The 24456-nt window shown below is 43.1% G+C and overlaps 1 protein-coding gene, 1 long non-coding RNA gene and 1 pseudogene across 5 annotated transcripts in view; 2 read left to right on the forward strand and 1 right to left on the reverse strand.

Annotated features, from left to right (window-relative positions):
- The window catches only part of CLYBL (citramalyl-CoA lyase), a 136319-nt gene that overhangs the window by 89855 nt on the left and 22008 nt on the right, over window positions 1-24456 (reverse strand). The gene's annotated exons all lie outside the window — the stretch shown is intronic.
- The window catches only part of LOC147023300 (uncharacterized), a 91663-nt gene that overhangs the window by 64572 nt on the left and 2635 nt on the right, over window positions 1-24456 (forward strand). Inside the window, exons 3-4 of one of the 2 annotated variants that reach the window (XR_015060130.1) lie at window positions 15543-15609; window positions 15862-15953. This is a non-coding gene — a long non-coding RNA (uncharacterized LOC147023300). Of the gene's footprint in view, window positions 1-15542; window positions 15610-15861; window positions 17228-24456 lie in introns of those variants that run through there. The other variant, XR_015060129.1, reaches the window with a different exon arrangement.
- LOC147023301 (uncharacterized) lies at window positions 1917-6600 on the forward strand (annotated as a pseudogene).

Raw genomic sequence — 24456 nt, forward strand, 5'->3', positions numbered from 1 at the left:
CGTCCTACTGGAGGGAGGTTCTGAAACGAAGTGTGAGCGTGATACCGTTCCTTGCTGAGCGTGGTCTAGCGTTCTGTGGATCGGATGAAATTGTTGGGTCACGGACGAATGGTAACTACCTTGGTTTAATGGAATTACTTGCGGAATACGATCCATTTTTGGCACAGCACATTCAGAAATATGCCAACCAAGGTAGTGGTCACACCAACTACTTATCATCTAAGACATGTGAAGAGTTGGTCTCCATCATCGGAAAATCTGTTCTGGATAACATCGTCGCTCGTGTGAAAGAGGCAAAATACTTATCTGTGTGAGTCGATTCTACTCTTGACATAAGCCACATCGACAAGCTCACAGTTATTCTACGATACATCGAGAACGAGGCTCCAGTGGAGCGTTTCATGACCTTTCTGAGCAACACAGGGCACACTGGACTCCAGCAAGCGACAGCATTACTGGATTTTTTGAAAGCCACTGGATTGGACATTGCTAACTGCCGAGGACAATCTTACGATAACGCATCTAATATGAGTGGCCGATACAATGGGATACAGGGAATGATCAAACAGGAGAACCCTCTTGCAATATTTGTGCCATGCGTGACGCAATCACTGAACTTAGTCGGTCAGTCGGCCGTGGGATGCTGTAGACCTGCAGCAGCATTCTTTGAATTCGTGGAACAAGTGTATGTATTTTTTACAGCTTCCACGTCGCACTACGCCAGATTATTTGATGCCGTGAAAGCCAAAGGTCTGCAAGTACCAAAGCGCCTCAGCGACACTCGCTGGTCGGCTCATTCTGATGCAACCCGAGGTCTTGTAGACGGTTACAGCGAAATCATGGATGTCCTCGATGAAATCGCAAACGATGAACAACTGAATAGTGAAACAAGAAACACGGCCGAGACACTTCACCAAACAATGTGCACGCTCGAGATAGTAGTCCGGGAGCCCATGGAGATTTGTTTAGCATTGCGAGTACAAAAGGCTTGAGGCTTGGAATATGATGGGATACAACATGGGACCCTCAAATGGGAATTCTTAAGTTTCATCTCCCGTACCATTCCTGGGGGTGACCACTTAAAGTACTCCCAAATTCAAGTATAATTAGCATGATTGAGTATATGGATGAAACCAGTGCCAAAATGTTCTCCTATAAGGTAGAAATAAAGATCCGCCATTCTTAAGTGTCAACTCTTGTACTTAGCCCACTTAAGAACGCCCCTAATTAGCGCTAATTCCCACGTTGATTATCATGATTGAGTACAAAGATGAGACTTGCACCAAAATATCCAGTAGGGTACCCTGACTAAGTTTTGGCCATTCTTAAGTGTCAAATCCTGAACTAAGTCCAGTTAAGAACGGGTCAAAGGTCAGGGTCAGTGCTGCCGGGGGGGGGGGGAGGGGGGGTAATTAGCATAATTAGGTACATGAATGAAACCAGCGCTAAATTGTTCATCTTTGGGGTGAAAACCAAGATCCGCCATTCTTAAATGTCAATTCCTGTACTGAGTCTACTTAAGAACGCCCCTAATTAGCGCTAATTACCATGTTAATTAGCATGATTGAGTACATAGATGGAAGTTTGGCCAAAATGTCTCTCAGACCACCCTGTCCATGGATTGGCCATTCTTAAGTGTCAACTCCTCTGCCTAGTCCACTTAAGGATGGGTCAAATGTGATCATCTCATCCTTTATCATGTTTATAAAAACATTTTTTAATCCGCAATATCTGTCTCTCGGCCTGATATCATTTAATTGATTTACCGGTACTTTAATTTACGCCATGTCCGAATTAAACCTGGTAACACAAGAAATTTCATTTTTGCTGATTGCAAAAACAAAATGTTTCCTTTAAAAAACCTTTCCCGAAAATTGTTCTATCCCAAATTATATTGCCATTTCAAATAACTGACAATGGATACGCAAGGCCCTGATTGGTCTCCTAACATTGCCAGGACTGAGACCCCAAGCCCAGTTCCGACACCTCAGAGACGCTGTATCCTTCATACGTATCAGAGTTCGGGAAAGAGGCCATGCCTTGAAGTGTTACCATTCGGTGAACAACAATGGGCCACAGTACAAAAAGCTGCATCAAACAGGCGTAAAAAACGAAATTTCGAGAATTCAGTCTACCGCGATGTCGTTCTTGATCTACCTGAAAGTCCAGGGGAAAATGACGGATATCATGTTAACTGTTATTCAAACTTTACTGCAGTTTCAGCCAGCCAGTCACCTATCGACATTGGTGACACTGTGAGTACCTCTACGACAACAAATTTACGTTCTGCAACCGCAACCTCAGATGAAAAGCCATCCACTTCCGGTATATATTCCACCGCAATGTTTGTTTTGTGGCAACACAAAAAAGCGCAAAAAGGGTGGGCTTGAAGTTGCTGGCACTTGCGAAACTCTCGAGGCTAGCCAAAGCATTCAGGAGGCAGCTTTGGTATTAAATGATGCTAAAATCTTGTCTAAAATCAGTGGCATTGACCTTGCCGCCAAGGAAGTGAAATATCATCACTCTTGCAAGAGTTCGTTTCTGATGTCAGCAGAATCACTCTGAGTATGCGATCGTGACAGGAAGAGTGCCGAAAGTCCATCGACCAGTACTACCAACCCGTCAGCTGTTGATGATATTCAAGCATATGTTGAGCAATCTGTCCTCAGAAACAAAAGGCCCGAACTCCTTACATCCGTGTATGCGAGGTATTTGGACTTGTGCAATATATCATCAGAAACTCCTCTAAATAATGCTCAAAGCCTAATGCGGAATTTGAAAGGAAAATTTGGTGACGAACTTAAATTTCAAACTCCACTCGGAAAAAAATTAGGATTGATAATGTACAGTTCTGAAATGTCTGATGACGCAGTACGTGTCGCATATGACTATACCTCCGATGATGAACAAATTGTGATTAAGGCCACTCTGCTACTCAGGAAACAACGACTTGATGTTCAAAAAAAGGATTTGCCCGAAAATCCTACTTTAGATGACCTGAAGGGAAGTGATGTATCCCCCCCCCCCACCTCTGTTATCTACTTTCTTCACCACCTTGTACTGTGGACAAAATCCCACAAAATGTACTGATCATGTCATGCGCCGCGTTAAATCATCCTGTGATGATGCCCTCTTCATTACTAGGAGAGGTAAAGTCAAGCCAGCAAAGCAAGTGGCACTGGGTGTCACTGTGAAATCTGTCACAGGTAGCAAAAAGGTTGTGCAGGTGTTAAATCGATTTGGGCAGTGCATAAATTACAACAGCTTAGAGGAATTGGAAACATAAACAGCAGAGCAACTTCAAGAAAGGCGACTGTCTTGTCCTGATGGAACCATCAAAGACAAGCCAATGGGTGTTGCATTTGATAACTTCGATGAGTTGACAAATACATTATCTGGTGCAGACACACTACATGATACAATGGGAATAATGTATGAGAATGTACCAGATGAATCAGAAGAAACAAGGTCAGTTGAACCAAGCGAGTCCATCTCATTGCTGCCAATAGTCCTTAGCACCAGGAAGGGGTGAAAACGATAACTGGAGCAACAAGAGGTATCACTGGAACCCTATCATAAAAAACCAAAAATGACAGTTTTCAGTTACAAGCACGTAGATTTCTTCAACCTCCCTGATGTCAGTGGTGCTGCAAGAAACTTGGACCTGATGTGGATGATGAGTCCTGCTCTAGATGTAGGCAAGGTTCCAATGTGGGTCGGGTATAATGCCAAAAACAACGAAGACAAGCTGCCAAAACAAGAGGTCCGATACATGCCCAACCTGAGACAGTTAATCACTAGTCTTGATGTCATACAAGAGATGCTCATCACAGCCCAAAGATGTGCCAAAGAGTGTGAGCAGAAATTTGGAATTGTCACGTATGACCTGAATGCGGCAAAACCTGCCATGCAGATTCAAGCCACAGAAAAGCCCCAATTTGATGACGTCTCCATAATGCCAGGTGTGTTTCACATTGAGATGGCATTTTTTAAAGCGGTCGGGAAGATCATCTCTGATTCAGGAGGACCTGACATGCTAACTGATACTGACGTCCTAGCCCCAGGGTCACTGAACGGCTTCCTATCAGGAAAACATTTTAATCGCTGCAAAAGGTTGCATCCAAAACTAGCCCTTGCCTTTGAGATCCTCCACTTTTTGGCATTCATGAAGACCTACAAGGAAAAGGATCGACTAGAGGAATTCATCAACAGTGTACACAGTAGTGAAGTTGCACTCGAGTCAATCGGTGCATCAGATGTCTTCGTTTGCTGGAAAAATTGCCTATACCAAGTACACAGACGAAACAAGATCTGGAACACATGGCTACACTGCTCAATTTTGGATGATGTACATCGATTACATTAGTCTTTACCACAACCTGGAGAGAGCGATCAGAACAAATGACATAGATCTTTACATCTTCACACTGACTGCAGTCATAGACCTCTTCTTCGCTACAAACCATGTCAACTATTGCAGATGGTTGACAAAATTCCAGCTTGACCTGATGAATATCGACGAATCGCACCCCGGACTCCGAGAAATTATTGACAAAGGTGTGTTCACTGTCCGAAGAACTGACCATGCTTTCAGCCGTGTTCCTGTCGATTTAACTCTGGAGCAAACGGTCAACGCTGACGCAGCGTCTCGCCTCACAGGGATATCGTCTGCCACAAATAGTTATACTGCTTGTTTGAGATGGATGGTCACAAAATCTACCAGGGCTTCTTTCATAAGCCTTGTGCAAGAGATAGCAGGTTTGATTGTGATTGATGATGTTGCTGCAGAACTCCAACCTGCATGAATAGATCGTGATATGCGTGACTTGAAGAAGGTCATGAAACAAATAGAAGACTCTCGCAATTCCTTTGAGATGGAAGTCGAAACAGAAGCATCACAGAAGAAACTTCAACATTAACACCGGGAAGGCTACCAGTGATGAGATTCGTGAAAGTCTGCTCAGAATTCCAAAAGAGGGACAGGCACACCACCAAGATTTCCTGGATTCCTGCATTTCTGATCCCAACAGGTTTGAAGAGAACATAACAAAGGCAAAACTGAAGACCTTTTCAGATGGATGTGCAAAGAACCGAAGAACAGAAAAGAAGAAAATATCGGAGCTGAAGGGTACTAGAGATCTGATGGGCTGCCTTGTGGTATGAGCCACCAAAAGGAATCTGGACTTGCCGTTCATTTTTGAATATCCACTCACACCAGTCCCTTTGTCAATGTGCAGTACAGATGGAACTATGGCAAAAACAGAAAAAGTGCTCTCTTCAAATTATTGGAGTCAAAGGTGAATGATGCCGAATGCAGTCCTGCATTAAAACGTGCTTGCATTATCGATGGCCCATTTCTTCTCCATTCCCTACCACCAAATCAGCCAGCCACCTATGGGGTCTCGCAAGAAGCATACTGATTCAAACAGTGGCGCTGTCGAGTGTGGAAGTTCATCTAGTCTTCGATGATTACCCACAGCCATCTTTGAAAGACATGGAACGGGGAAGGAGAGGAGCAGACATGGAACGCGAGTTTTTGATAACTGGCCCAGAACAAAAACAACCGAAAGATCTAAGCAATGCCCTGAAATCAAGGTCATTTAAGAGACAGCTCCCCAAGTTCCTAGCGAGAGAATGGCAAGACCAGGCATACAAACAGATCATCAGAAGCCGTCAACTATATCTTGACATTCCCGGAGAATGCTATCACTACGAAGTCGTCGATGGAGTTCTCAGACGTGATTCCGTTGGATACCTTGGAAACAACCACAAAGAGGCAGATACGAAGATATGTCTCCATGCAAAATCTGTGGACAGTACTGAGAAACAAGGGGACATAGTCATTCGTGCGTCAGATACAGACATAGCAATCGTAATGTTGTATCACTGTAGCAAGTTTCAGTCACCTTTGTGGATGGATGTTGGTACTGGAGCCAAGAATAACCGTAGATATATCAGCATTACCGCCATCTATGAGTTACTTGGACCTCAGATATGTGCAGCATTGCTGGGATTCCACGCGTTCACAGGCAGTGACTACACTGCGGCATTTGTTCGCAAAGGCAAAGTCAAACCATTTGCTAAGCTGGAAAAGAATAAAGAGGCACAGAAAGCATTCCAAAGCCTGGCGACTGAAACAGAACTGAGTCAAAAAACTCGAAAGACCCTGCAAACTTTCATCACAATCATGTATGGTGCATAGGACACCAGCAAAGTGACACTCAATGCTTATCGGTACAAGGTTTTGAAAAGGGCTATGGACCAAAGTCGACAGCAAAGAACCCCTTGGAGAAACTTAAGGGCATAAACGCAAGTGCCATTCCACCATGTGAGGCAGAGCTCATTATGCATATGAAACGTGCATCATTTGTTGCTCACATGTGGCTGAATGCTGATGTCGCCGAAATCCAACAGCACCCTACGGAATCAAATGGTTGGGACTTTGACAATGGATATTATCAGCCAATTTGGCATGAAGGGCCACAGATGCCAGACACCCTGGTTCCAGAGGAAGATGAGCTCAATGGTGATGAAAGTATCGAAGAGGAGAACATGACCGTCTCATGGGATGACGAGTCAGACTGGACAGAAGATGATTAAGGAACACGATGCACAACAACCAGTTGCTACCTGTGACTTCTTTAATGTCATCAATACAATCAAACTACAGTTATAAATAACTCCATTAGTAATTTCATATAATTAATAGTGATCATTACAACTCAGTACCAATTATCAGCAGTCACTATCACATTTTCGTCCATGTTGTAATTTTGTTTCAAATTTTATTAAACTCTGTTTTCGCATATACGAGGTGTGCTCAAAAAGTATCCAACCTTAATTTTTCATGCGTAAACAAATGAAGCTAGGGAGGTGTGGTTTGGTGCACGAATGTAGGCGATCCTAATTCGTATGCGTGAATATTTTCCCGCCTGCAGAAGCTGTCAGTCGCCGACAGACCGCCGATGAGTGAGGAAGTGTAAGTGAGCGCCGTCGAATTTTCGTTTTTGACAAAATAACGGATCACTGTGGTATCATCGCCAGCGATCACTGTGTTGAAGAAGTTGGGATCGCTGTTCACAGTCTCCAGCATGTCCTGTGCGATCTCCAAACGGAGTTGCTTCTGCTCGATCGTTGGCAGCTTTGGCACGAACTTCGCTGAGATTCTCCTTAAGCCCAAATCCTCAGTCACAATGGAATGAACGGATCCAATGCTGACGCCCGTCTCGTCTGAAAGTTCTCTGATCGTGATTCGATGATCCTGCATCAGCACGGTCCTCACTTGGTCAATGACTATCTCATTTCGGGATGTTGAGGGCCTACTAGAACGTGCTTCACTTTCCACTGATGTGCGACCATCATTGAAGCAGTTGTACCACTCTTTTATCTGTGTGGTGCCCATTGCTTCGTTCCCGAAGGCCTGTTGAATCTTGTGGATCGTTTACACTTGGGAATCGCCAAGCTTTACACAAAATTTGATGCAGTAGCGTTGTTCAAGTTTTTCCGTCATTTTGTCAAAAACGAAAATCCGATGGCGCTCACTTACACTTCCTCACTCATCGGCGGTCTGTCGGCGACTGACAGCTTCTGCAGGCGGGAAAATATTCCCGCATACGAATTAGGATCACCTACATACGTGCACCAAACCACGCCTCCCTAGCTTCATTTGTTTATGCACAAAAAATTAAGGTTGGATACTTTTTGAACACACCTCGTATAATGTATATTGTTCATTCATTTTATCCCCGTTCTTAAGTGGACTAGGTACAGGAGTTGACACTTAAGAATGGCCAATCCATGGACAGGGTGGTCTGATAGACATTTTGGCCTGAATTCCATCTTTCTACTCAACCATGCTAATTAACGTGGTAATTAGTGCTAATTAGGGGCGTTCTTAAGTAGACTAAGTACAGGAGTTGACACTGAAGAATGGCGGATCTTGATTTTCACCCCAAAGATGAACAATTTAGCGCTGGTTTAATTCATGTACCAAATTATGCTAATTTACCCCCCCCCCCCCCCGGCAGCACTGACTCTGACGACCTTTGACCCGTTCTTAACTGGACTTGGTACAGGATTTGACACTTAAGAATGGCCGAAACTTAGTCAGGGTACCCTACTGGATATTTTGGTGCAAGTCTCATTTTTGTACTCAATAATGCTAATTAACGTGGTAATTAGCACTAATTAGGGGCGTTCTTAAGTAGGCTAAGTACAGGAGTTCACACTTAAGAATGGCGGATCTTTATTTCTACCTTTGAGGAGAACATTTTGGCACTGGTTTTATTCATATACTCAATCATGCTAATTAAACTTGAATTTGGGGGTACTTTAAGTGGTCGCCCCCAGGAATGGTACGGGAGATGAAACTTAAGAATGCTCGTTTGAGGGTCCCATGTAGTATCCCATCATATTCCAAGCCTCAAACCTTTTGTACTCGCAATGCTAAACAAATCTCCATGGGCTCCCAGATTATAGGGTTCTATGCTGGTTTCTGGTCTACTGTCCTTGGTAGATTTGATCGTATGAGTAAAACCCTTCAGTCGCAAGCTACCAATCTCAACACAGCCGTGCAGCTCCTCAAGTCACGGGCGAGCTTCGTGCAGTCATTAGGCGATCAGTTTGATACATTCGTTGTTGACGGAGTGGAGCGCTCAGGTACGGAGGAATTCACTCACAGATCGCGTAGACGAAAGCATAATGTCCGCTTCTCTCCCTTGGACTACGGACACACTCCAGAAGTAGAACTAGACGCCAAGGAGTCCTTTCGCATCAGTGGATACGTTGCAGTGATCGACATACTGCTGTCGCAGTTGGAAAAGCGTACAAACGCTTACAGCGAGATGAACGACAGATTTGGATTCCTGCGTGCTCTTGTTCAACTCGAAGTGAAGCAGATTCGAGAGTCATGTTCGAAGCTCGTCGAGCTGTATCGGGAAGATCTATCACCTGACCTCACAGAAGAAATGATTCAGTTCCAAGCCATGATGAAGGAATAAGAGCCAGACTCGGGCCGTACTGAAGTCGAGATGTACAGTTTTCTCATCGAGCGAAAACTCACCGATACTTTCCCAAACGTGGAAGTGCTGCTTCGGATTTACCTCTCACTGATGGTGTCAGACTGCTCTGGGGAGCGCTCGTTTTCGAAACTCAAGCTTATCAAGAACCATCTTCACTCCACGATGGGGCAGCAGAGACTGGTCAATCTGACCATCATTTCAACCGAATCCGATGTGCTCAATTCCATGCAGGTTGACAGTATCATATCTGAGTTCACTGCCTCGAAGTCGCGCAGGAAGCTTGTCCATTGCTTAAGGCACCGTGTGTATGTTCATTGATGTGGATGACACTGACGTATATTTGCGTTCGCTGGAAGTCGGCTATTAATCACCATTTCGGATTTCTCTTGCCCAGAGGGTTTTTAGAAGTTAGAAGATTTTTCGTAGTATGATTAATGACAGTGTGTTGTTTGTTATTTTCTTATATTAGTCCATCTCTATCTCTTACTCTTGCAGCAACAGCATTTTTGTGAATTGATTTTAGAATGAGCTCAGAGATAAGTCATCAGCTCATAGATAAGTCACCAGCCATATCAATAACAATCCGTCCATCTTGTCATATTGTCAGATTTAATTGTAATTTGTGAACATAATATCTGCCAAATCATTCCTGATCAGGATCTGTCAAATCTATAGATACAAGTTCAGTTGTTGATGAAAAAGCAGTTATAATTTAAGTTGTTGATTAATCTCCAAATTTGGGGGCCCCCCACAATCATTGTGCCCACGGCCCCCCACATGGTAAATCCGGCCCTGCCAGGATGGTGTACCTCCGCCTTCACAAAGTCAGGGCCAGGACAGAGTTAGAAAGAGAGGGAGAGGGGGATAGAGAGAGAGAGAGAGAGAGAGAGAGAGAGAGAGAGAGAGAGAGAGAGAGAGAGAGAGAGAGAGAGAGAGAGAGAGAGAGAGAGAGAGAGGAGACAAAGGGCTGCTCCATAGGGACTGATCGGCACTCTGATCGTGACCGTGCTGCCCTGATAAATCCGGACAGTAGGGAAGAATGGGGAAGATTTGGCCCCGAACTTGCATTTGGGGGTATGACCACCATGGAGAAGCATCCCTTATAGTTGCATTTGATGAAGTAAAAACCGTAGCAACACATGCCATATGTTTGTCAAGTTCAGTTCCGGTTTTTGAGGTCTGTCTCTCTCTCTGTCTCTGTCTCTGTCTCTGTCTCTGTCTCTGTCTCTGTCTCTGTCTCTGTCTCTGTCTCTGTCTCTCTCTCTCTCTCTCTCTCTCTCTCTCTCTCTCTCTCTCTCTCTCTCTCTCTCTCTCTCTCTCTCTCTCTCTCTCTCTCTCTCTCTCTCTCTCTCTCTCTCTCTCTCTCTCTCTCTCTCTCTCTCTCTCTCTCTCTCCTTCCGGTTACGGTTTTTGAGCGACGGTTGGTTCTCTCCTGGGAGACTTTCTCAAAGATAAATTTCCGGTCGTTAGTTGTCGTGTTTTGAGTTTATTTTGTTGCATCCACTGTATTTACAGTGTTTTTAGTTCAATTTTGTTTCAAAATTTGTGCTATTTGGTGAGTTTTCTTTGGTCTTGTCTTTTCGGGTTTCCTTGAGGCCTACCTATCTTCCCATCTATGTGCACGATTGTGTTTATTTGTATTTTCTCCTCATCACCAACAGTTTTTCTTTTCTCCCTTCTCTTTATTCTTCTTTATCGCATCCTTCAAGTACTATAATGTCTTTAATCGCATCTCTGACTTAAAAAAACAATTAAATCCCACTTTGCAATGCATGTTCATGTTCCATCAATCGTCCATTTTTTCCAACTTCAGTGCCAATTCACCCCACCTCCATAAATCTATCTCCTAATAACTCACCTGTTATGCCCTCTCCTTACCACTCCCATATTGCCCCTCATCCTACCTCCGCTCTTAGCACCTCTTCACTGTCTTCTGCTTTACTCTCAGCTACTCAAGTGTCACAAACTGTATGGTGTTCTAACATCTGTGGGCTCCATTCTAACCGACATATATCTCACTCTTTCAATCAGTATACTCCTCAACATCTCAAACATGCTCTTTCTTTCCTCTCATCATACCTCCCCCTCTTCCCAACTCCTCAAATCTTGTACCTCCCCACTGCCTGCTCCCTTCTTCACTATACCACTACCACGTCTCATCCCTCCCCTCTCCCATTGCCTTCCTGCCCCTTGGCCATGCTTGCTCTCATCGCCTCCCCTCCCTCTCAAAGCAACCTTCCCTCTTACCTTTCTCAAAAACTCCCCCTCTTCCTCAACTCTCCACTCTCACCCTTCAGCAATCTCTCCCCTCACTCCCCCTTCTCAAGGTTGTCCCCCTCACATCCACAAAGCTGCTTCCTTCCCCTGCCCTCTCTCTTCCATCTCATCCCTTCAAATCCTACAATCTTCAACTTCCCTCTACCCCCTCTCTTATTACTCCCCACTGTGCCTCATACTGTCACCACAGAGCCTTTTCTCCTTCTCATCCGACCCTCTCCTCTAGCTCTTCTGCAATCCCCCACACTGTCAACGACTCTCTCTACCCCCCCCCTCGTCTTACTCTCCCCTGCACCCAAAGCCACCTCCCCTCTCCTCTTCCTTAACAGTATGGACCTCAAACATCCGCGGCCTTCGCTCAAACCTGACAGATTTTTCCATAAAGGTTGCCACTAACAAGACATAATCTGCTTAACAGAAACTTTCCTCCTTCAACACATCTCTGACTCCCTGGTATCTCTCCCTGATTACTCCCTCCTTCGGAAGACAGACCTGAGCCTCGTCCTGGTGGCAGAGTTATCTCTTCATCAAAAACTCTATTCCTCACTCTCCATGCACTGCTCTCACTCCCCCACACCCACAGGTTTGGGTTAATCCACTCCAAACCTACCTCTTTCAATTCAAATTCCCTGCTTTCCTTCCTGAAACTCCCTGTAGTCCCATCCTATTTACCCCACCCCATCCCTCTCCCTTTCACAGATCTCACAATGTCTCTGTTCCCCACTGTTTTGTGTTTCCCTCTCCCGCCCCTCTTGTCTCCTGCTCCTCCAGCAAGATATTCTTGTTTCCTATTTTTAATTGTCTGAAATTTGTAGAATTTGTTTTTCACTTGGAGGTTGTGGGTTATGATGTGTAAATAAAGGTGGAAAAAATTTGATTTAATGTAATTTTATTCTCGGCTATAAGGCAACAAGAGGTGAAAATTTTGAAAGGGAGTATAGACTTTCTATAGACACTGTATAACAAAGGGAGGAGACAAGAGTGGCAGGGGAGGAAGCACAACAAGAGTAGGGAACAGAGTCATGAGAAGATTTGTGGAAGGGAGAGGGATGGGGGTGTGGTACACATGGTAAACAAGGTGGATACTAAGGGGATTTCAGGAATGAAAACAGTGAATTTGAAGGGGGTGGCTTTGGGGTGGAATTGTGGGGGTAGAAAACATCGTGGTTTTGGAATGGGAAGATATGAGATGGTGGTGAACAGCTGTATTGAAGACCTGGAGGGAAGAGTGGCATTGAAGAGAGTGTGGGAGTTTGAAAATGAAAACCTGAAATGTCTTGTCAATAAGTATTTAACCCCTTTAATATGACAGTGCAAATTGAGCTCAGGTGCAACCAATTTCCTTTGATCATCTTTTGGATGTCTCGACAACTTGATTGGAGTCCACCTGTGGCCAATTCAATTGATTGGACTTGATTTAGAAAGAAACACATTTCTATGCAAAGTTCCACAGTTGACAGTGCATGTCAGAGCAGAAACTTCAGCATGAAATCGAAGGAACTGTCCGTTGAACACCGAGATAGAATTGCGATGAGGCCTCGAACTAGGGAAGGGTATAAAACGATTTCTAAAGTGTTGAAAGGTTCTAAGAGCAAAGTGAGCTCCATCATTAGGAAATGGAAAGAATATGAAACTACCCAGACTCTACCTAGAGCTGGCTGTCTGACCAACCTCAGCAACTGGGCAAGAGGGACCTTGGTCAGGAAGGTGATCAAGAACCCAATGACGACTCTGACAGAACTACAGAGTTCCTTGGCTGAGATGGGAGAACCTGCCAGAAGGACAACAGTCTCTGCAGCACTTCACAAATCCAGGATTTATGGGAGAGTGGCCAAACGGAAGCCACTCCTGTTTAAAAGGCACATGACTGCATGCTTGGAGTTTACAAAAAGGCATGTGAAAGACTCTGAGAGCATGAGGCGAAATATTATGTGGTCTGAGACAAAAATTGAATTATTTGGCCTGAATGCAAAGCTCTACGTCTGGCAGAAACCGAGCACCCATCTAACACCATCCCTACTATGAAGCATGGTGGTGGTAACGTCATCCTACAGGGATGCTTTTCAGTGGCAGGGACTAGGAGACTTGTAAGGATAGAGGTAACAATGAATGGAGCCAAATATAGACAAATCCTTGAGGCAAACCTGCTTCAGAGTGCAAAAGACCTAAGGCAGTGACAAAGATTTACATTCCAACAGGACAATAACCTCAGTCAAAGCAACACTGAAATGGCTTCAGAACAAGAACGTGCAAGTCCTTGAGTGGCCCAGCCAAAGCTCAGACTTGAAGATTGCTGTTCACTGACACCCCTCATCCAACTTGGCAGAGCTTGAGCAAATCTGCAAGGAAGAATAGGGAGAAATTCCCCAAATCCAGATGTGCAACATCGACACTGATATACCCAAGAAGACTCAAAGCTCTAATTGCTACCAATGGTGCTTCTACAAAGTATTAACTCAGGGGGCTGAATACTTATTTAAATTCGATATTTCTCTGTTTCATTTTCAATTGATTTGTTAAGATTTCGAAAAACATATTTTCACTTTGTCATAATGCAGTATTTTGTGCAGATCGGTGACAAAATTTTTTTATTTAATCCATTTTAAATTCAAGCTGTAACACAACAAAATGTCACACAAGTCGAGGGGTGTGAATACTTTCTGAAGGCACTGTACATCTGATGTAATAAAATTAATGGGCTTGGATATTTTAAGGACAAGGTGGTCCATCACTGGAGGATGCTTTTGTGTTGAAAAGAAGTAACTTGGTAGTTGAAAGGCTGATCTTAGGGGATCAACTCCATTTGCATATTTAGACTATACTGTATATGCATTGGTACCTGGAGCAGTTTGGACTATGCAAATAAAATGGAAGTATCAAGTGAGCAGGGTATCATCAAATTGCTCACAGACATGTGTTTGAGCAGATAAACATCAAAAAAGCAAGCTTGTGGAGATTATACAAGCCAGCAATAAAATCCTTGGGGCAGTAAGGAGGAAAGTAGAGGGGAGCTGTGGGTGGAGGCTGCATCCTTTGAGAACACGCATTGGTCCCATCTGTCATCTGAACCTGTTGCTGAAGAGACCATGTTGATCAGAATTTCCTCTATTTTCTGGGGTGAAAAACACTCAGTGTCCAGGAAGGAGCTAGTGGCCCCAGTGGCATATCTGCACCTCTGGAGGAACTGATGCAAGCTCACAGCCACATGCCATATACAAACTAACGAAGTGGGAGCAGTTGTGGGAGGCCAACGTGGCACAGAGATGGGATGCACACACAAGCTTTGGAAGGATACAAAATTATGATATTCTGCCTTGTCATCAGTGGAGTCTATCGTGAAGCCATTTTAGGTGAGGGAGGGGATGGATGGAGGCATAAATGAGAGATGGACAGAACGAAGCACACCCAAGTCTGAGGAAAGAGACAGGTAGGAGAGCTCACCCTTAATATTGTTGTGATGCTGTTTTCAGATTTGCCTGTGGGTAACCATGCACTTGTTATGGGCCCTGTGAAATGCCCTCTGTCAGATTCACTTTCCTGGTTGAGAAAGTAAGTTGCTCACCATCAAATGCCATGATACAAGACTTTATGCACAAGAACCTAGAGGATGGATAGGATAGTTGCAGATGAAATTGGATAATCCTGTGCATGACAGCAAGGGGGATTTGCGAAAACACTCCCAGTCAATAATGGGAGGAGAGGAGATTGAAGATCCATATTTTGTGGTGGCAAAGAAGCTCTCTCATGACAGCTGGAGAAATTTGGATTTTAAGTGCCTTTAGGCACTACTTCACACTTTGTCTAAGGACATAAATCATACACATAATCAAAAATAATAAAGAGGTCAGGGTATACAACACAGTTCTTAATGTTTACCTTTTATTTCAACATTGCTTCAGATATTTAGGAAGCGTTAAAGCATTCGAGCTTCTTTAAAAACTAGGGACAAGAGTGCATTGAATTCCTCATTTATATCTATGTCTGCTTAATTTAAAGTAATTGATCCTCTTGATTCTTCCACTGTCGTCTGACAGTATAATGTTGGACAATGTTGCTGTACGTTCAGTTGATCAGACTTGAGATGAATTACCTCTAAACCCTCTTACTTTCTGCATATTTTACTTGTTTGACATTCAGATTCAATGTAAATAAGCTTGAGAGGCCAGCAATTAATGAAAGGGTGTGTGAATGAGGGAGTGGTGAGGGGCATACAATGGGCTGATAACTGTCTTTTGATGAATGCAGAGAATGAAATTCAAAGTACAACATCGTAAAACTAGAACAGCACTCTTCGACATCGCGACGTCGACAGGTAAACCTCCGCCCATATTATTACAGCATTATACATATTTATACCAAGTTTGATTTAAATCCCATCACTGGTTCACCTGTTAGCAAGGTCACAGATTTTTACCAAGCATGACCTGACCTTTGACCTTTTGACCCAAAACCTAATCAGTTCATCTTTACATCATCATACATATTTGTACCAAGTTTGACTTTGATCCCTTCGACCATTCTTAAGTTATCGCTTTCCTAAACATATATCATGGACGCACGGCAGGATGGATGGACGGACGGACAGCGGGATATTCAACCTTGAAAACAAACCGGCGACTTCATCGGCGGAGGCATAAAAAAAAGAAGTTAATACAGGTTAGTTTTATGAAAAATTGTTTGTGGCAATTGTTGATGACAATGAAGTACACCGAAAAAAAAGAGGATCATTACTTTTATTCTTTGTTCAACAACAAAAAAAGGACTGACTTTTATTCTTTGTTCAATAATGAAGGTACCACCAACTAAAATAGCTCTCCATAGCCAGGCTCAGCTCTGACCTTTCAACCACCAAGTGGTTTTCATCTAATCCGAGACTGTGCTGGCATAGTGTCCAAGGCATTGAGTACGCTCATCATTCCAAGGTGGAATGGGCGTCACATTGCATGTGACACTGGGTGTGACCAGGTGCTTATGTGAAGTAAACAAAAATTTACAACAGAGATGTCACACAAAATGTTAACATCAACCCACTTTTCAATTACCTCACCTAGTTTTTCTTTTAGACATGATTAATTGCAGTATAAGATTTATTTTGCACAGAAATATTCTGTGCATACCAATGGTCATAACAATGGATACCATTTGCTGCTGCTGCTACTACTACAACCACAACTACTACTACTGTTGCCATCTTCTTGTGGGATTGGCTGAGAGAATTTGTTGGCACAAGTCTTTCATGAAGCAACTGGCTAGGTTTGTTCGACTGAAAGTGATTTGGGCAGGAATTTTAAATTATCCAGGGGTCACAAAAAAAAAAAATCTGAGGAAGGAAAACAACAAAACTGTCACAAAATGTCCGTAAACGAAAGTATCCATGAATAAAAAAGTCGGCCGGTGCAGACTCACTGTGTTCACGGAGGGTCACATGACTCAACACAATGGAGCTTACAATTGAACTGGTTGCTTGGTAACGCTAACACATGCCTCCTCCACTTGTAATTTTATAACCTTTGCCATATTTACATTTAAAATTACTACAGCTGTAAACTTTGAAATAAAAAGCTCACTCATCAAAAATTCTTCATTTACTTCAGTTATTTAGCTGCTTACAGAGTGCAACCATAATCCACTTCATCTATTTTCATAAATATTGACTGTAATCCATCAAAAATTTAATTTGGATGTTCGAGAACATTATGAATAGATGAGTTTCTGGTATGCAAGTGGGTGCAGGTGCTAAATGTTTTGTGTCATCTCACCCAAATGCTATCACACTACTTTTTTATTGCACCATTGACAAGGGTGTTGCACTGCACCAGTACTATTCTGAGCGTTGTTCGTTCACATCATTGAAATGGACGTGACGCCATGCCGGTACGATTTTGAGTGTTGTTTGCCCCGTCGTTCGTTCACACCATTGACATGTACGTTACGCCACACTGGTACAACTTTAATGGATGTTCGCCCTGTCATTGGCAACTGTGACATACAATCCCTATTTTAAATACATTTCATCATTGATTCACTGACCAACATGAGATTAAAAAACAAAAGTCTTTTTCAGATAAAAATCACTCTTATCTTTATTCAGGCCATGTATCCACAGAAAAGACTAAATTAATCAGAATCTGCATTTAAAATGCGAAAAGGATGACTTCTTGAGAGCAAAATGAAGCACGATTAATAAGAAATTGCGAGAATAAGGCAAGAAGAGCAAGTTTGTCCGTGACTGATTTAAATGCATTTTTAGTACAAAACAGAGCTTAGCAAAGATTTGTTAGTCAACAAACAGATGAGAGGATACCAAGGAAGACACAAAAAGTCTCCAGCATCAGAGAAGGTGGCATGCGATGTCTGAACAGATAGCTAGCTGTCTGGTAGGCCACTAGTCAAATATGTAAAGCTCTTTCACAAACCAATTCATCAAGAAGATTATTAGGTGGAAGCGGTGAGGCGGCTGTTGCTGGCTATCTCTTGGTCATTGGTGATGTCATGTTCTGAGGTCAACATTGCCAATTTTACAGCTATAGATGTAAATGAAATTACATCGAATGAGACCATAATTTTGCCACTCTCGAGGTAGACATTTCTGATTCGATCAATCCTCGCCATGTTTTGTGTCAGCTTGAATTCTGGGATCCGCTTTGGCGTTCTTTGCATTGTGTGCTGAATGGGTTGTTAAGTGCTTGAGTCGGTGGAAAAGACACAGACAGATTGTATGTAGGTGCTCCTCGGAGGGCCATGATGGGTCATAGAGGGACACCAATGTTGCTGTGAATCTTTGGTAACCCATAGAAGCATGGAATGATGGAGTTTGTAGGACTTATGGCATCCTGTTCGTTTTGTGAAGAGGTTTACATCATGTAGTTTATGTAAGGTGGTAGTCTCCTGCTTAGCAATTGCTTGGTAGGTTTTGTTGTCATCTTATAGAGCTTCGGCTATTTGGTTGTACTCCACATGATTCATTATGACGGTGGCACGGCCTTTGTTGGTGGAGGACTATTACGATCTCCAAAGATATCCATCGTAATAGTCCCCGCCGACAAAGGTCGCATCACCACCATAATTAACCGCTTGTATAGATTGTAGATATATGTTGATATGGTTGTGCTCGCACTCCATATTCTTGAAGGCAATGAGAAAGAAGAAAGGTGAGGTTCTGGGTAGATCCGATGCTACAGAAAAGAGAGCGTTGGGTGCACAAGGGCTTTTGAGGGAGCTGGAGATCTATACTGAAAGCTTCATGAATTACTGTGTTATTGTGAGAAGTGTTAACATTTATCATGCTTCATGGGTCATACGAGGCCCGTCTAAAAAGTCACGGGACTGACTTCACAGAAATTTTATTCCCAAAAAAATATTGAAATCACAGCTTGTCCCCTTCAAAATAGTTTCCATCCAGTCTCACACACTTGTCCATCCTCTTCTTCCACGATTCGATGCACCCCTGGAAGGCTTCTTCTGGAATCCTCCAGAACTCCATCGTCACGGCCCTTTTGATGGCCTCCTCATCAGGAAACCGGGTCCCCTTAATCACCCCTCGAGCTTGGGGAATAGGAAAAAAATCACAAGGGGCCAAGTCTGGCGAATACGGGGGTTGCTCCAGAGTTGGCACGTTCCTCTCCGCCAGAAAATGTTGGATGCTCAGGGCACTGTGAGCAGGGGTGTTGTCATGGTGGAGCACCCAGGCGTTGTTCTCCCACAGATCCCTCCTCTTGTCCCGGACTAATCTCATGAGGCGCCGGAGGATCTCCTTGTACACGTATTGATTCACTGTTTGACCCTGTGGGAGAAACTCGAAGTGGACAATGCCCTTGATGTCAAAAAGCGTGAGGAGCATCACCTTGACCTTCGACATCCTTGCTTTCTTTGGTCTTGGTGATGCCAGAATTTTCCACTGAAGACTCTGCCGTTTGGTCTCGAGATCGTATTCGAATATCCACGATTCATCACCAGTAATGACTCTCCCGAGCAGGTCTGGATCGTCCTCGAGGCGCTCGATAATGTTTTGACAGACAGTGACTCTTTGCTGTTTCTGGTCCTCGGACAACAGCTCGGGGACCATCTTTGCACACTTCGAGATTTTCATTAATGATGCTCCAGACAGTGTTCTTGTTGATGGAAAGTTCCCCAGCAATCATCCGCACCACGAGTCGACGATTTGCACGCACTATCTGCTTCACACACTCAATGATGTCCGCCGTTCTGCTCGTTGAAGGTCTTCCAGACCGTGGATCGTCTTCAACCTCCTCCCGTTCCTCTTTGAACCACTTGTGCCATTCAAATGCACGTGTACGTGACATCGTTTCTTTCCCGTAGACTTGCTGCAGCATTGCGAAGGATTCGGAAGGTGTTTTGCCAAGCTTGGCAAGAAACTTCAGATTGGCTCTCTACTCACGACTTAGACTAGACAACGTGTAAAACAGGACCTGAAAAAATCACACAATGAGCGCAGTCAACCATCACCAATCACATATATAGCTGGAATGTTGCGAAAGACTGTGACGCAACCCGTTCTTTCAAGTTGTGTAAGTGGAGCACACAGCAGGCTCAGTCCCGTTACTTTTTAGACGGACCTCATATGTCACAAAGTGGTCAGCACAGCATCCAATTTGTAGCAACAATTGGGAAAGCCCTGATAGTGGCACAGTCTGAGTGAAGAGTATTGCTGCACACAAAGCCCATAGGTGATGCAGTGCAACTACCTTGAAGGCGAGTATATTTGTGTTCATGAGGCTTGCCTGTTTGAGGTCACAGCTGTCTTTTAACATCACTGAAATAACTTAAGCACCAATAAACTTTTTACAATGGAATGCATATTTTGACAATGGAGGTGCCTTTGGTGTTTCGTTTTGACTTTTTTATAGTTTGCTGGACAAATGCTATATCTTTCCCATGAAAGTAACCTGAAAGTAACCTACATGTATGTATTTCTCATAAATACATATATTATTTGATTCAGAAATGCATTTAAATTCAGCACAAATAAAAGCTTCCATGCCTGAGAGTTGTACCTGGTTCTTGCTCAAAGGAAACCCAAACAATCCCCACATTTTTAATGCAAATAATGACATATTGTGGCAAGTTATACAATCCAGTAAGATAATTGGGTGATTTTTGCCCCACATTAGCTTTATAAAGCCTGAAGCTTGGCTGTATAAAAAAAATTGATCAAATTAAATGCTGTTTTTTCTCTCTCTGCAAGAATGAAGCTCATGGAGAAGCAAGGTTAAATTGACAGTGGGGTCGATTGGTAGAAGGGGCAAAAATTGAGCACAACCAGTAAGGGGAAAAGAGAGAGAGGTGGGGAGAGAGAGAGAGAGAGAGAGAGAGAGAGAGAGAGAGAGAGAGAGAGAGAGAGAGAGAGAGAGAGAGAGAGAGAGAGAGAGAGAGAGAGAGAGAGAGAGAGAGAGAGAAAGAAACAGACAGACAGAGCGAGAGAGAAAGACAGACAGACAGAGCGAGAGAGAAAGACAGACAGACAGAGCGAGAGAGAAAGACAGACAGACAGAGCGAGACAGAAACAGACAGACAGACAGACAGAGGGAGAGGGAGAGGGAGAGAGAGAACAATGAAATCAGCAAGTAAGAAGAGGGGAATAACGATTGAGGATCAGATGATGGGGTGACACAATGTGACAGTGCATTGCCTGCTTGAAGCTCTGGAGGGAAGAGTAGGAAAGGAGTGCTTCCAGAAGGTGGTTCAATAGATGGGAAAAGTGAGGAACAAAGGAGTCGAGGTGTGTCGTCAGCATGGATTTTGGAAGTTTAACCAAAAGGGGGTTACTGGAAGAAAATGTGCATCCTGTAACTGGTGGGGATTGAGAAGGACTGAGAGAGCAGAGGGAACCATAACAGAGAAGTGGCAGGAGAAAACAGAGACTACCAACCTGTCTTTGAAGTGATGAAAGCAACAGTTTGCATGCCTTGTATTTCTGCCTTGTCACTACAGATTCCAATCGTGTTGAGAGCTTTATATTTCACAGAATCCAGAAAAGACAGATGTGAGGCTGGGGTGCCAACCCAGAGGAGAGAGAGAGAGCAGTACGCCATTGAGCTATGGACAGAGGCCTTATAAAATGTGTGTAGGTCTGCTTTTCTAAGGACAGAGTTGGATTGAAGTAAGATTCCCAGTCTGCAACTGGTTTTGGAGGCCAGCTTTGCCATGTGGTCAGCCAAGGAAATGTCATAGCTGATGGAGTGGCCTCGAGGTTCAGGAGACTGAACATCTTCTGGTGGCTGACCATGTAAATAGACAGGTGGGTTATTTTGATGATCCTTCCGGAGTGACAGGGTGAGACAGTGACATTTTTCAGGATTAAAGGACATGTTCCATTCATCACACCAGCCTCTCATCAATTCCAGATCAACAAAGTGATGCAGCTATTGTCTAACTAACAGTGGGATGGGGGTACTGTACAACACAATGTGGTTGTCATCTGCAAAAAAAGGAAGAGAAGGTTTTCGAGAGCATCGAAGAGGTAATTTTTAAAGATTAAGACAAACACTGCTGCTCAACACACTGAACTCCAGTCGGAAGGGGCTCCATTAAAAGTGACATTTTGACTGCACGAATGGAGGAATTAATAAATCCAGGAATGAAGGCAGCCTTTAATGCCACAGGCAGACAGCTTGGCAAGCAAAGCAGGATGCCAAACTCTGTTGAATGACCAAGATGTATCCATGGAGGTGGTCCTAATATCTTAATTTAGATTTTGGGGTGGTTAGTAAGATAGAGGAGCGAAACAACAGAGAACATCAGGTTCACAGACAACAAGAGGATGATAAGGAAACAAGATGTACACATCACAAATGAGTGCATGAGTGGCAGAAAAAGGAACTCCCCCTTGATAAATTCCAAAAATTCTGGCTACAGACCAGCATCCAAAATAACAGGGCCGATGGTCAATTTGCCCATAAACCAGGCACAATCACAACTCAAAAAGAAAAATGAGGGTGGAAACAGGAATTTTAAAAACAAGGCAAAATTGCCCATCCCTCATATAATCTAGTATCGAAAGGTTACATTGTTGACAGCAAATGTCAGACAATTAAATGTCTCCTGATCTTGCAATTTCACTGAATTCTAGTTACAAAGATCAAGTTTGATTCTCAGCTATGTTTAAGATGTCTAACAAAGCCTGGTGTTGGCTTAACGGTTAGGTGGCTGGCTTAAGATCCTAGGGTCTTGAGTTCAAGCCCCTGTCAGGCTGTTGAACACCAGGTAGGGTTGACTCAGCCTGTCATCCTTCCGAGGTCAGCAAAATGAGTACCAGTGTACTGGTAATAGGGGCATTTCATCAGCAGCACAGGTGCACCCCTAGCCAATGATGCTACTCACAGCTTTGTGCTGCACACGAAGGAGGAAGATGTCTCACATAAAATGACTCCTATATAAGTTTAAAGGAAAAAAAATTGCACGTGTATGATGGCTGAGTGTTCTCAGAGGAGAGTCTTACTTTGGACCTAGTTGAAGTCATGAGGGATTTTCCACCTAATCCCTACAACTGTGATGGTCAGGGAGTGCTTTGGTGGCACATGCATTCTGATGTGTGATATTAATATTGTTTCTAAGTTTGAACATGCATGTGAGGCACACAAACAGTGCACAGGCTATTATTAGTTGGACACGTAAGCCGTAGCCAAAACATGAATTGCTTTGTCAAAGAATCAGGGATAAACAAGAACAAGCCAATTCCACGGCAGGTACATCAACAGGTGTCAGACTGAAGCAAAGTGAAGGTTTCAATATAAAAAGACTTTTATAGCCAAAAGTTACAGTGTGACAGAAGGACTGGTTTGTCTACAAAAATGCAATGAGAGCCCTTAAATCGAATGACAAGCCTGTCATGAGTTGCCATGTGAGTACTTGTAAAGATTGACCCTTTTGTGAATGGCACAATGATTAGTGTTTGGACTTGGTAGCAAAAACTCGGCTCAGATCAGGCACGGTAATTTTGGCAAAAAATTACTGGGTCCCAGATGGGCTTCTAACTTGGATAAGTGAGCAAAAAATATTTTAATTTCACATAATCAAGGCTTGTGAAAGAGTGAGAATCAAGTGTATTTAAATTGATCAAATGGGAGACGCATGGCCTCAATCGAAGCTGCGTTGATTGGTACAGCTGGCAACAGCACTGCTCGCATCACCATACTACAGTAAACCCTTACCATTCAAGGGGTTTATGTCCCTGAGATCTCCGCGAATGGTGAAATCACGAATACCAATACTAAAGGCTCATGGGTAAAAAGGGGGAAAGGTTCCCGATGCAAAAACATCACCAAAACATCCATATTTTGACAAGAATAAGTGATGTAAAAGTGCAATAAACGTGATCAAGGAACGAAGAACCTTTTCCCCTTTTTGTAATTAATATATGTACTATCAAAAATAAATGTACAGAAAGTAAAAGACTTTTGTTGAAAGGATTGTTGCAGAAATAGCTTATATGGGTTCAGATTGTATAACTTAGCAATAGTTATTTCCAAAGTGAATGTTTAGCTGAAGAACGAAGTAATTTAATTGATATAGGATTATGCTTCAACATTTGTACAGAAAGCTGTCGTCTTCTCTCCCTAATGTTTGGGTCTCAAACCGAGTTTCCCTTAAATCCATTTTTAATGTACTTTCCCTTGTAATCAGTCCTAAATTTATTTTATTCAGGAATTTACATATACATATATATATATATATATATATATATATATATATATATATATATATATATATATATATATATATATATATATATATATATATACACACACAGTGCCAATCGAAAGTCTACACCCTCTTTCAAAATTTTCACCTTTTGATGCCTTATAGCCTGGAAATAAATTGCATTAAATCAAACTTTTCCTACCTATATTTACACATTGCAACCCACAACTTCCAAATGAAAAGCAAATTCCACCCCCCTTAAAATTTGGATAAGTGTCCACCCTTCTTAAAATATCAATTGTAAATTAGCTCAGGTGCAACCACTCAACTTCAAAATCATACACCAAGTTAATTGGCCTCCACCTTTGTGAAATTGAAGTGATTCTGATTATTTCAGAATAAAATCAGCTGTTCCTGTAGGTTTCCTCGACTGGGTAGTACATTTCAAAGCAAAGACTCAACCATGTTTCAAGGAGCTTTGAAAAGGATAAAGTTGTGG

This window comes from Eptatretus burgeri, chromosome 7 (assembly GCF_056783735.1).
Source record: "Eptatretus burgeri isolate ZD-2024b chromosome 7, Ebu_testis_v1, whole genome shotgun sequence".
NCBI classification, from domain to species: domain Eukaryota; kingdom Metazoa; phylum Chordata; class Myxini; order Myxiniformes; family Myxinidae; genus Eptatretus; species Eptatretus burgeri.